Consider the following 14651-nt stretch of genomic DNA (forward strand, 5'->3'; position numbering starts at 1 on the left):
TGGCATCCCAATCTGCAGAGTTCCTGGAGGAATGCCCTGAGAGATGCCCCAACAGCCTCAGACCAAGGAGAGATTGAAGCAGTGACCTTTCTGGGGAGACTTGTCTTCTTTGCTGGGCAGTAATGGGCAAAATCTGGCATCATCTCTTGCTCACTGGGAGATGTGGCATTGTTCCTGATGTGCTCAGGAGCGATGCCACCTGAAGCTCACGGAAACCAGAGTCTGGTGGACCTAAATTCAGTACTGACCCTACTTACCTCCCTCAACTCTACGAGCCTTGGGATTCTCATCTGTGCAGTGGAATAAGAATCATGCTGGAGGTGGTTGACAAAATTAAGTGACAAGAGGACCTAGAAGCAGCCCTCTTTACAGGGCCACTGCATCTGAGTGGAGATAATGTCAGGATGGGAAGAGCAGTGACAGTCCTCCTGTCCTTGGATTCCTAGGGCCCATTCAGCCTAATGCGTGGCATGTGTTGTGGCCACTAGAGGGTGTGTATGGTGGGGCCCAGCAGGGCAGGGCCATGCTACAGCCCAAGAACACCCTCCCTCGAGACTGCCAGACTGGAGAGCAAGCTCCAAATCCCTAGGAATGCAGGGAACAGAGAGGAAAGGAAGCAGGTGGGGTCCCTGATGCTTATCCACAGGTCTCTGCACCCGAGTTACTCACAAATTAACTCACAAGTAACTCTGACCCCCTCAGATTGAAATGTGCCCCCACTCTCTTATTCCAGTATTTTCCCCAAAGAACTCTATGCTTCCCCTTTACTGGGCTTGTCCCAGTTCAAAACCGTACAGTCTTATCTGTTCTCCTCTGCCTTTGGGATGTAAGCTCCACAAGGGATGAGATGCTGAAAGTAGCAGGCCCAGGCCACCCACAGCAGCGTGGAGGCAGTGGAGTCACAGACAGGCCATTTGATGCCATTCTGCCTGTACCATTGAAAAGCTAAATCACATAAGACAGCACTTGCCCCATTTCTTCTTCCTGGTCCCTAGTTCAATGCCTGTCACATAGTGGGCACTCAATAAATATTTGTAGGGTGGTTGAAATAAAATCCCCCACTTAACTGAACTCCATGCTTATCCCTGTGCCAAGCACATCAGTATCTCATCATATCCCACCAACAACACAGTGAAGAAGGTTTTATTCTTCCTAGACCCATATTTTTAGAGGAGGAAACACAGAGGTTAAATAATTTGTTACAGATCACACACCAAGTAGGTAGCAGAGTTGAAACTTGAACCCAGAGCTGCCTGAGATGTGTTTGCATCTTCTTAACACCTAGTCCTAGAAAAGAAAACCAGTCCCTTGTCCTTGGGAAATGTCCCACATTACTGGGAAGGCACAAGGCATGAAACAGCAAAAATTATGCAAGGGAAGGTTACTTCTGGGTGGTGGGAAAAGGCAGTATTTAGGGGCTACCACTTATGAACAGAGACATCGCAGAGGGGATCAGGGCCACCTCTTGCTATAGGCAGGTGGATTGGCAGGGAGACTGAGTCATCATGACCCACTTCATAAGAAACTGATGGATAAACCAGGGTCCCACTTATTAACTCCTATGGCCCAAATTTTGTAGACTAACTATAGGCCCTAGTGGCTAAGTGGTATTGTCTCTCCCTTTGGAGGGTAAATCTGCTTGGTCAACATAGCCCCAAATGGGAGAGTTGGGCACCCGTGGGCAGTGGTAAACAACTCTTCTGAAGTTCTGATGAATGCGCTAGACCCTCTCTCCCTTGGAAAATGCTCCTACTGGGTGCCAGGCCCTCCTCTAGGTGCTAGCCATCCTGCAGTAAGCAAAACACAAACATTCCTAGCTCAAGGAGTCTAAGGGGAAGATCATAACAAAATAACCAGGTAGCCAGTGTATTGAAGGTAAAGGTGCTGAGGTCAAAAATAAAGCAGAGAAGAAGAGAAAGGGATGTTGGGAGATGGCAGTTTGTGGTTTAAAGAAAGTGGTCAGGGAAGGCTTCCCTGAGAAGGTGACATTTGAGCTAGGTATTGCTGGTGGGGGTAGAGTGGGGAGGAAATTATCTATGACGCTATCGGGGGGAAGAATGTCACAGCCGCAGAGAACAGCAAGTACAAGAGCCCTGAAATAGGAGCAGACCTGGCACATTCCAGGACCATCAAAAAAGTGATGAGATCAAAGTAATATTGGGGGCAGATTGTAAGTTCATATAGGCTATTGTTGGGTCTTTGGCTTGTCATCTGAGTGACTTGGGAGCCCCTGGAGGTTCTGAGCAGAGAAGGAACAGGATCTCCCTTCTGTTTCAAGAGCCTCCCTTGAACTGCCTTATGAACTGACTGCAAGGGCAGGGTGGGAGAAGGGCCTGGTAGGAGGCTGCGGCAGTGGTCCAGGCCAGGGGCCATGGTGACTTGGACCAGGGTGAGAGCAGTGGACGTGGGGGAGCAGCAGTTGGATCCTAGACATTTTTTTTTTTTTTTTTTTTGAGGCGGAGTCTCGCTCTATCGCCCGGACTGGAGTGCAGTGGCAGGATCTCAGCTCACTGCAAGCTCCGCCTCCCGGGTTTAGCCATTCTCCTGCCTCAGCCTCCCGAGTAGCTGGGACTACAGGCGCCCGCCACCTCGCCCGGCAGTTTTTGTATTTTTTTTTTAGTAGAGACGGGGTTTCACCATGTTAGCCAGGATGGTCTCGATCTCCTGACCTCGTGATCCGCCTGTCTCGGCCTCCCAAAGTGCTGGGATTACAGGCTTGAGCCACCGCGCCGGGCGGATCCTAGACATTTTATATATCCTAAAGATAGAGCCAGCATGATTTGCTGTCACATCTTTGAAAGTATAAAAGAACATCTGAACAGTATACTCATGTCATTGATGCTTAATCTTTTGCTGGTAATAGTAATAATAATATAAGGAGGTTGTTTTGAAGATCAAAATGCTTAGCGCAGTGTCTGGCATCTAGTAAGGGCTCAATCAAAAGTAGTTTTTATTACTGAAATGAGCATGGAGTCAGTCATTACCAAGTTAAGCCTCTGAACTAATAGCAACCCTGCAAAATATTTAACCTCTGTGACCCTCAATTCCCTCACCTGTAAAGTGTACCAACTTGACCAGGGTGGGAGTTAAATGAATAAAGTTCTGGCACACTGTAGGACTCAGCAGCTCAATAAGCTGATTAATAAGGTTATTACCTCATATGGTCATTGTGAGAGTTGACTGAGATAATATGTACAAAGGATTTAGAGCTGCCACTGTTATTCTGCTCCTTGTGTACCCACAGGGGAGGGCAATGTCCTGGGCATTGTCAGCCTTCAAAAATGTTGCATGGATGAATGAATGAATGAATGGATGGAGGCATGAATGAGCAAAGTGCAGTGAGTTTCATGGTTGTTAAAAGGGATGGAGGCAGTTGTACAGAGGCCAGGGTGAGGACTGTCAGCCTGCATTACCTAACTCCATCCTCCTCAAACTGGGCTAATGTGGGGCCTTTTGGAATCAAGGGATTTTTTTGGAGAGCTTACTTCATTCACAGATGTTGGGGAAATTTATTTGTTTTATTTTATTTTATTTTATTTTTGATATGGAGTTTCACTCTTGTCGCCCAGGTTGGAGTGGAATGGCGTGATCTCAGCTCACTGCAACATCCGCCTTCTGGATTCAAGCGATTCTCCTGCCTCAGCCTCTCGAGTAACTGGGATTACAGGTGCCCCCACCATGCCCAGCTAATTTTTTGGATTTTTAGTAGAGACGGGGTTTTGCCATGTTGGCCAGGCTGGTCTCGAACTCCTGACCTCAGGTGAACCACTGGCCTTGGCCTTCCAAAGTGCTGGGATTACAGGCATGAACCACCAAGCCCGACCCGGAAATTTATTTTTTATATTACATTTGTAGTATATTTGATCTTTAATATTCAAGCTAACCCAGATATATCAGGGAATAGAATGCACAGTTCTCATGAGTTCTGAGCAGAGATGGGAAACTTCTGAAGCATGTCATGGTCACTGTGAGCAGCATCAGACCCTGAACAGACTGATCACAGACCTGACCTCACCCTCCTGGAGCAGGTTCGCTTTTCTAACCTTTGGGGGATTGTAGAAGCCCTCAGTTGAGAATGATAACCAGAGATGTGTCACATTTTGGTGCTCGGCTATAATTCAACAGAGCATTCCTACTGGGCACTTACTATGGGCCAAAGGTAGTTAGTGCAGGGAGCCCTGCCCTTCAGGTACTAGGAGTTTATTTGAAAAAATGTCTGCATTCAATCACTGTTTTATAACATGGCCAGAGAGAGCCTTCTAGCAGTCCTCTCTGATTATCAGACTTCCTGATGGAGAATGCTTTAGTGGATCCCTGTGGCTAACAAGCTAAAGAGTAACCTCCCAGCCCTGTTAGGAGCAGGTCCCACTCCATCTCCCCGCCACTCTACTACATGAATCCTGAGCAAGTGAGGGCTGCTCTCTGGAACACCCCAAAGTGCCCCACCTGCTCTCTAATATCCCAAACTTTGCACTTGCTGGTCCATCTGCCTGGAATGTCCTTTCTCCCTTTCCTCTGGGCAAAATTTTTTCCCCCTTTCTCCCCAGTGACTAGCCCAAGGTTATCTTCCTTGCACTGCCCTGGCATTTTACATTCCTACTTCCTAGGGCTGGAGATGATTTGTCCACATTGGAGAGACCCTCAAGAGCAAAGCCTGAGTCCTCATCTCTGCACCCCTAACCCAGCACCCAGGAGGTGCTCTGTTTTAGGGAGAGGAGACAGATCTTAACTTTTGATAGATATCAAAAGTTAAACTGGGTACTCCAAAGAAATTGTACCACCCCCCCCCCACAGCAGTGCCCATATGTTGACCCTGCAATTCCAGTTTATACATATACGATAGAGATGTGCTTGCATATGAGTGAAATGATACCTGTATATGGTCATGTATTGTATAACTGAAAGCGGGGAGTTAGGCTCCATAAGGTTACTTTATAGCAAAAATAAAGAGATTGGAAACAACCTTAACTTTATCAATACAAGATAAAGAAATTAGCAGTAGTTAAAGAAATTAAGGTATATCACCCAACTGTTGAAGAAGAAGGACGGGGGGGCCCTGTATAAAAAGATCAACACAGGCCGGGTGTGGTGTCTCATGCCTGTAATCCCAGCACTGTGGGAGGTTGAGGCGGGCAGATCACCTGAGGTCAGGAGTTCAAGATTAGCCTGGCCAACATGGTGAAACCCCATCTCTACCAAAAATACAAAAATTTGCCAGGTATGGTGGCACATGCCTATAATCCCAGCTACTCGGGAGGCCGAAGCAGGAAAATCACTTGAACCCAGGAGGCAGAGGTTACAGTGAGCCAAGATCACACCATTGCACTCCAGCCTGGGTGACAAGAGTGAAACTCCCTCTCGGGGAAAAAAAAAAAAAATCAAGACATTAACAACGATGTATACAGTGTGCTACAATTTGCTTGAAATGTTTAAAAGCATATAGGCTTGTACACACAGAAATGTTGGAAAGATACATGATAAGCTGGTATAAATGGTTGCTTCTGGGGAAGGAAACCAGAAGACTGGAAAGCTGGGTGAATAAAGTCTTCAACCCATACCCATCTGGTTTTTTGTTTGCTTGCTTATTTTTATTCTAATAAATAGGTAATACTTGAACTTGGTACAAAATATAAGACAGACCAAAGAGTCAGTACAAAAGAGACCTCTCTCTCTCCTGCCCTCAGCCTTCTTGGTATCTATCCTTCCATACCTCCTGAATGTTTGCACCATGAGCTGAATTACCCATTCAAAAACAATTAAATCAGGGCCAGGTACAGTGGTAATCCCAGCTACTCGGGAGGCTGAGGCATGAGGATTGCTTAAAGCCAGGAGTTTGAGGCCAAAATGTGCTCTGACCATGCCTATGAAGAACCACTGCACTCCAGCTTGGCAACATAGTGAGACCTTGTCTCAAACCTCAAACACACACACACACACACACACACACACACACGTATTTTAAAATAATAAATATATTATTAAAATAGTAAATATTTGTTAAAGAAAGGAAGAAATCAACAAAATAATTGTTGATTAAATCATTAAGTACATAAAACAATTCAGTAACCTGCAAAGCAGAACATTGACTAACTGACAAATGAAACGACAAAAACAAGAAGAGATCTAAGTAAGAACTGCCGACAGTCAGAATGTGCATCCTGTCTTGTCTTGCTTTTAGTTTCCTGTGTGTACATCTCCTCTTCCTAGGCAGACCAGGACAGGCTTTATGCTCTTATTTACTTCCCAGAATGAGGCATACAGAAAGTGTGTAATAAACATTCCTTGCTTAATTCCCACTAGTCTGAGCCATGCTCTGGAAGGAGCTGAAGGACATAGTCACCAGTGCCCTCCAGGGTATTATGACTTCCCTGGGCCTTAGACACTGTCTTCACAGGCCCCTTCTCCCATACTATTTTTAAAACATATATTTCACTAGTGTATTGGCATCAAGACAAATGAAATCCAGGCTGGATTCGTTGTTATATATTTATGATTACCATTATTATTGCTTTAAATACAATTAAAATTAAAACATTGTATAGACCCCCTAAGATATCATGGGCCCTAGGCCCTGGACCGGCTGTACCTAATGGATAAGCCAGCCCTGGGCCTGTACCTTGGGCAATTGTATTTAGTAAACAGGCACTGCTTCTAGGAGCAGCCTGGCTCAGGGAAATATACATTGGCTTTGGAGCCATGAAGACCTGGATTTGATCCCAGTTCCAGCACTTATCCTCTGGACCACTGTAAAGCAATCACTAAGGCTTCTTGAGCTCAGTGTCCTCCCTGCTAAAACGCAGGGTTGCCCTGAGGATTAGAAATAATGTATGATGCCTAATAACGCCCATTACTACTGGTTGATTTGTCCCCAAAATGGAAGGGGTGCACTGGAGGTGGGCCAGGTACATGGTTGGTGTTGAGAACACTGACCACAGCCGGGAGTCCCAGCCCCTGCAGAGGGAGAGGTGGACGGTAGTGGTGGGAGGTGCATTCACTTGGCATTCTCTTAGTGTGAGTCTGGAGCAGATAAGGAAAGATTAAAATTCAGAATCAAGTCTCTGCTCAGTGGGTCTCAGTTTTGGCTGTGTATTAGAGTCACCTGAGAGTTTTAAAAAACTACTAAAGCCCAATCCCCATCCCAAACCAATTTAATCAGAATATTTGGTGTGGGGCCCAAGTGTGTTGATTATTTTTGCTTTTTTAGCTCCCCGAGGTCATTCTAATATGGGGCAGGGCCCAAGATCTCCATGGCTATACCTGTGGATGGAAGGGGTGAGCTGGGGAGTGGATCTGTCTTGTCTGGTAAACAACTTCTCACCTCAACAACTTCTAAGACCATGAATTATTGGTGGCCGCCTGAGTGGATTGAAAGTGGGCAAACATCAGTTGTAGGAAGCCCTTACAAGACCCTGTGCCCAACAAAGTATTATTTTCTTAAAGACGGCTTCCCAAAATGCAGTTTCAGGCTGCATCCAGCCTGGATCCAGCCCTGCGGTTGCTGCTTTCAACCCAAAACCTTTCTGGGCCCCCGGATAAAAGGGACCAGAGCATGCCCCACCCCCCAACAGGGGAGTAACTAAGAAGACTCAGGACTTATCCCAGGAAGCATTGGGTGGGTTTCTGCAAGGGTGGACCACAGGTGCCTCTACCTGAAGGCCTGGGTATAGCTAACCTGTTGACTCCTCGGCCATCCCAGGCCCACTCAATCAGCATCTCTGGGTTAGGCCAGAGGCTGCATTTTTTACCTGCTCCTGAGGGGATTCTTACAGTAACATTTTTGAGTTAAGAAAGGATGTACATTTCAATCTGGAAAAAGGTTAAATTGTATATATATTTCGATCTGGAAAAAGGTTAAATTGTATATACATTTCGATCTGGAAAAAGGTTAAATTGTATATACATTTCGATCTGGAAAAAGGTTAAATTGTATATACATTTCGATCTGGAAAAAGGTTAAATTGTATATACATTTCGATCTGGAAAAAGGTTAAATTGTATATACATATGTAAAAAATCATCAAGGTTTACATTTAAGATGTATGCTTTACACACCTGACACAAAAGACAAAAGAATCTACCTACCATGAGTCTGCAGCTTTGGGAGGGAGAATAAGGAGAGGCTGCCTGGAAGAGGGGCTCTTTGAGCTGGGCCTAGATGGGCAGAAAAATAGGGAGCAGAGCAGAGGGAGTTGGGAGGTTCAAGAATAAGATACTCCTGTAGCAATAGCAGTGGAGAAGTGGGGTGGAAATGGAGGGAGGGTTGGTTCTGGGGCCTTGTCAGGCAACTGCCTCATCCCCACCCAGGAGCAGGGTGTCCTCAGAGGACCAGGGCCTGTGTGGTCAGCAAAGGTAGCCCATGTAAACTCCCAACTTGCCTGCAAGTGCATCCAGGTCATTCTCCCCAACAAGACAGCATTGTTTGGGGTTCCAATGCAGGGCAAGAAAAACAGAGAGCCCAATTGTCCCTGTCATCATGGGTATATAATTTATAATAATGTCAGCTATTAAAGGATTTTTAGTAATTAACTGACAGTGGTGTGCTATTTCACTGCATTTTTGCCTGCCATAATGATCTTGAACTTTGCAAGGCAGTTTTGAACTTGCTCAAAATAAGCCCTGAATACAAAGAAGGGTGAGATAATTCCAAATGAGGGGTAAGAGGGGTTGGACAAAACAGGGCTGTCCTCCTCCCAGGAAGAGGGATGCACTGTGCAGAGCCAGGGAGGCTGAGGCCCCCTGTCTTTCCAGAGAGCTACCCACCCAGTAAAATGCCTGCCAGGCCAGAGTGGTCAGTAAAGCAAGTCAGTCATTTCATGATAATGTGATAAGCTGCATGTTTTCAATGCACCTTATTTGCATGATACACAGCTAGGAATATTTTTCCCTTCCCCAAAGAAATATGCTTCCTTTTTTGCTTTTCCTGAAATATATGACTCTCTTGGTATATCCTTTGCTCTTTTGATTTTTAAAAGAGACATAAGAATAGGAAATATTTCTTTCTCCTCTTAGTTTCACTTAAAAAAAAAAAAAAAGCCAACATAAGCCCAAAGATGAATCGTAACTGACACTGAGTACTAGAAAGGTATTAAGCCGACCAGGTGCGGTGGCTCATGCCTATAATCCCAGCACTTTGGGAGGCCAAGGTGGGTGGATCACGAAGTCAGGGGATCAAGACCATCCTGGCTAAAACGGTGAAACCCCCGTCTCTACTAAAAATACAAAAAATTAGCTGGGCGAGGTGGCGGGCGCCTGTAGTCCCAGCTACTCAGGAGGCTGAGGCAGGAGAATGGCGTGAACCTGGGAGGCGGAGCTTGCAGTGAGTGGAGATTGCGCCACTGCACTCCAGCCGGGTGACAGAGCCAGACTCGTCTCAAAAAAAAAAAAAAAGAAAAAGAAAGGAAGGAAGGAAGGAAGGAAGGAAGAAAAGAAAGAAAGAAAGAAAGGTATAAAGCCATGGTGGGGTCTGTGGCCAATTGGTGAGCTCAGGCCCAGCGTTAGTAAAGCATATGCTTCTCCACAATCAGGACTGCAGGCCCAAGGTAGAGACAACCTCAATTGACAACCTCAATTCTCCCTTTTCTCCTTAATACAAGAATGATTGTTTTTATTTAAATTATTTTTAACTGGGCCAATTTTGTCCTGGAAAAAAAGACTACCTTGGCCTGAGCACAGTCACATAACTACCCCTACTCTCTCCCTTGCACTCAGTGTAGCCCTGTGACTATTTCTGGCCAGTAAGATGTAGATAGAAGCATTGTGTGAGACTTCTGGAAAGACTGCATAAAGGTTGCTGAGTCAGCCGAGAAGCACCTTTTTTTTGCCTTCAACCTTCCTTCTTTGGCCTAGGTTGTAGATGTGACAGCTGGAGCCCTGAAAGTCATCAGGGACCATGAAGCGACTTTTGCAGAGAAAAGCCATACACTGGGCTGGGCACCGTGGCTCATATCTGTAATCCCAGCACCTTGGGAGGCCGAGGTGGGTGGATTACCTGAGGTCAGGAGTTCGAGACCATCCTGGGCAACATGGTGAAACCCTATCTGTACTAAAAATGCAAAAATTAGCTGCACGTGGTGGCGCACGCCTGTAATCCCAGCTACTCAGGAGGCTGAGACAGAAGAATTGCTTGAACCCAGGAGGCAGAGGTTGCAGTGAGCCAAGATTATGCCTGGGTGACAGAGCAGGACTCCACCTCAACAACAACAAAAAAATAAGCCATACACTGAAGATGGAAGAACAGAAAGAGAGAGGAGCATAAGTTCCTGATGGCTTTTTGAGTCTCCCATGCCAGGCCTGGGCTGTCTATTAATCTTCTGACTTCTTTTATATGAGAAAGAAGCATCCATCTCATTTAAGCTACTGCTATTTTTAGTTTTTGTGTTATAATTGGCCCAACTTAATCCATGTCAGAGTAACTGGGCTTACTGCAATGGACTGAATGTTTGTGTCCCTGCAAAACTCACATGTTGAAACCTAATCACCAATGTGATGATATTAGGAGGTGAGGCATTGGGAGGTGATTAGGTCACAAGGGTAGAGCCCTCTTGAATGGGATTAGTGACCTTATAAAGAAGGCTCCAGAGACCTCCCTCCACCTTCTGTCAAGTAAGGACACAGCAAAAAGACAAGCATCTGCGAACCAGGAGGGACCTCACCAGACCCCAAATCTGCTAGCGCCTTGATCCTGGACTTCCCAGATCTGTGAGAAATTAATTTCTGCTGTTTATAAACCACCTCGTCTATGGTATTTTATTATAGCAGCCTGAATGGACTAAGATACTCACTGTCACCTAATAGTCCAAATTTCAAATGTAGCCAGGTATACAGATTTGTATATGACATATTATGATGTCAAAAATGTTAGAAACCACATAAAAATATTTAAAACACTGAGCAGGCCAAACAAACCATGTCTGTGAGCTGCAATCAGCCCAAGTGGCCCTCTGGCCTATACCACGAATGGTGGTGATTAGGCCTGTTAAAAACAGCCAGTCCTGGCTGGGCGTGGTGGCTCACGCCTGTAATCTCAGCGCTTTGGGAGGCCGAGGCGGGCCGATCATGAGGTCAAGGGATTGAGACCATCCTGGCCAACATGGCAAAACCCTGTCTCTACTAAAAATACAAAAATTAACTGGGCATGGTGGTACATGACTGTACTCCCAGCTACTCAGGAGGCTGAGGCAGGAGAATTGCTTGAACCTGGGAGGTGGAGGTTGCAGTGAGCCAAGATCGCGCCACTGTACTCCAGCCTGGCAACAGAGTGAGACTCTGTCTCAAAAAAGAAAGTAATAATAATAATAAAGAAAACAGCCAGTTCTGTCATTTCTGTAAGGATGGTACTTCCCCATCCACTTGAACTTAAGTGTGACCATATAATTTGTTTTGGCCAATGAAATACGAGCAGAAAGGATGAGCAAAAGGGATGTAAGACATTTCTGGGCAGACAACTTCAGAACCAGTGTGGGGTTTGTCACATCCTTTTTTCTCTGCAGCCACCGTTCTAAAAGTATGTCAACGTGGAGCTTCCTTCAGCTGGATCTTCGAGTAGCTTGGAAGAACAGAGCGCCCTGGTAACCTGTCTTACAGTGCATAAACAAGAAATAAACATGTTTGTTGGAAAGCTGCTGGGACTGGAGGGGTGTTTGTTACCACAGCATTACCTAGCTTATCCTGACTAACCTGCCATCTTGCATCCTGGATATTATCATTGGAATTGCACAAAACCCTCCTTTGGGTTTTTTTCTGTGGGTGAAATTTCCCCCTCTTTCTAGCCCTCCTACTCATTCTTTTTTCCATGCATTATTTCACTCTTTCGCACGTTCATATGTCAGAGGCATGGGAGGAGGCTTCTGGGTGGAAAGTCAAGCCCCTGCTCTCAGGGAGCTCACATGCCTCCTCTGATTGAGTGGTCTTTCCTTGTGGATCCTTGTGGACCCTTCCCTCAACCAACCTAGCCATGAATGGGGAACAGAGCAGGTGGGGTGGAATCCTTTGAGGACAGCCTCTTAGGACTAGGATTTGTGTCAGGGTTGGGTTTTTGTTTTTGTTTTTTAATTTAATTCAAGTCTTACCACTTCTAGTTAGAAAATCAATGCTCAGAGAGGTTAACTAACTTCCCCAGTGTTACACAGTTAGGAAGCAGAGCCCTGGACTTGAAGCCAGTTCTGACAACTTGCCAGGCCTGTGCACCCTGACTACCCTACACTACCTGCCTCTACAGAAGCCTCTCGACAGGGGTCAGTACCATCCTCAAACACCATTGGTAGCTCTGAGGCCCCACAGCAGCTAAATGCACAGGCTCTGGAGACAGACTGCCTGGGGTCAAAGCCCAGCTCTGCCCTCTCATACCTGTATTACTGTAGGCAAATTAACCTCAGTTTCCTCATCTGTAAAATGGAGGTAATACTTGAGTCTATTTGAGCCAATATAAATAAGGTGCTTAGAATGGTACCTGGCACACAGTATATGCCCATTGAATTTTAGCTATTAACACTATTATTATCTTTATGCCTCATGAACAGATGATTTTGTCAGATTTCCTGCCCCGCTGACCTCTAGTGGAGAGGATATTGAAAGAATGGAATGCTAGATGGTTATGTTTTGAAAATATTAGTCATTATCTCATGTGAAACTCACAATAAATTTGTTCAGGTAATTAGTGTAAAAGCCTCCTTTACAGATAAGAAAAATGAATCTCAGAGGCTAGTTTCCTGCCCCACATCTAAGAAGGGATAGTAGAGAGACTCAGAGCCAGATCTGTCTGTCTTCAGCTCTGGAGGGGTTTCCATGACATGACTTAGATGGAGAAGAGTCCAGTGGTGTAGGGAGCATGCTAGGCCAGGGAAGCCCACAGAAGAGGGTGAAGCACAGAAGACTATGGGTGCAGTCATTTGACGATGGCCACCTTTTGGGACTCCACTGTGGGCAAGGCGGGCATGGTAAATCCATCATACTAGCTGCTGATGCCAACTGACTTTCTCTGGTGAGCTAAGTGTGGCCCCTGTGACAGCAGCTTCCTCTCCTATTTCCATCTGGCTCTCTCTAAAGACCCCAAGTGATGGCCAGCCTTCCCTGAGCTCACTCTGACACCTGGATATAGGCAAGTCCCGCAAAACCTGGATGGAGGAAGATACAACAGCACTGAGGCTGGGGAGCCCATGCTGAAAAATAGAGGCCTACTCACCTGCCCCATGTGGGGAGTCTGTGCTAATGATGCATGTCCAGACTGGGTGGGGCCCACTTTAGCCTTTAGCTGATGGACAGGGAAACAAAGGCTGAGAACCTGGGTCTCTGTGAATGCACCACACCTCTCAGGGAGGTGGGTAATGGGAACGAGTCTCCTATCTCTGCTCTCTCTCCTGCCCATCCCAGAGACTCAGATTAATGCCCTCACTATCTCCACTGCCTTTAGCTGGATTTCTCCTCAGTTTCTCCTAAGTTAAGGGAAGAGCACCCCCATGACCTACTTCTGTCTGTTTATTTTGTCATAGATTGAAAAAAGATTTGAAATTCTCACTGAATCTGACGCAGTTAGTGCAAATCTGTGGTCAGCAGAAGAAACAGGAGGGCTTGACCTGTACTCTGTGGAAGCTAATAGAGCTTGCACAGGGGCTTGAACGTGGTGGATGGCAGCTATGTCCATTAGAATGCTTTGGTGCTTTTATTTGGGTAAAAAAAAAAAAAATTAAAAGAAGGCTTTGGACTGCAAGTAAATGGAAATCCAACTCAAAGTGGTTCAAACATAAGAATCTTTATTATTTTGTTAAAAAAAAAAAACAAAAACCTGGATGTAGGACAGGCTCTTAGAGAAGCTCCATGAAGTAATCAAGAACCTAGTTCTTTCTATTTGTATTTCCATCCACAGTGGGTCAGTTTTGCCTCCACTGGCTTCCCTTGCTGTTACAAAATGGCTGCTGCAGTTCCAGGCATCACGTCAGACACCCTGAAGAACATCTCTCCTGCTGTCTTCTTCCTAAGAGTAAAAAACTTTTACCCAGAAACTCCCTACCAGGTTTCTCCTCAAATCTCATTTCCCAGAACAGGGTCATCAGCTAACACGGGCTAAAGGAATTTCACCATGTGTTAGGTGGCTAGGTATCTTCTGTGTGGCCCTCTCCTTCTCCACCCTCTCTGTGTCCTGCAAGGCTGATGTGTATGGTCCACATCTATAGGCAACCTTGCTGTCTGACTTCAGGGTGGACTTAGCTAATGGGGAATGCCAAAGAAGTTCTCACAGAATGGGAAGAGGGAGAGGTCAAAGTGTTTGTTCTCCTGGTGCCCTCCTTGCTGGGTTGCCATAAGTCTGCTGTATCTTCAGCCAAAGGCCACAGCTTCCATCAGGCAGCACTCTCCATACTCTACCTCCTCTGGTTCCGGTTCCTGCTCCCTCCCTTGCCTTCTCAGGCCTAGGAGAAGAAGCAAGCTCCCCCTCATTTCCAGCCCCAGGATACTTCAACCTCCCTTAATGCAATTCTCGAACCCTTCCCATACTTTTGCAATAATCCTTTGCCCAGCTCCTTCAGTTACCCAGCCAGAAGGTGCTATTCTCTATCCCTCCTCAAACCTGATCAATACACTGGACTGGGACAGAGCTCCCTTTGCAGTCTTAAATCACTGTCTCTTGGGCCTTTTCCCAGGTCTCTTTGGCACTTAAC

The sequence above is a fragment of the Trachypithecus francoisi genome, unplaced genomic scaffold (assembly GCF_009764315.1).
Source record: "Trachypithecus francoisi isolate TF-2019V2 unplaced genomic scaffold, Tfra_2.0 Lachesis_group3, whole genome shotgun sequence".
Lineage (NCBI taxonomy): Eukaryota > Metazoa > Chordata > Mammalia > Primates > Cercopithecidae > Trachypithecus > Trachypithecus francoisi.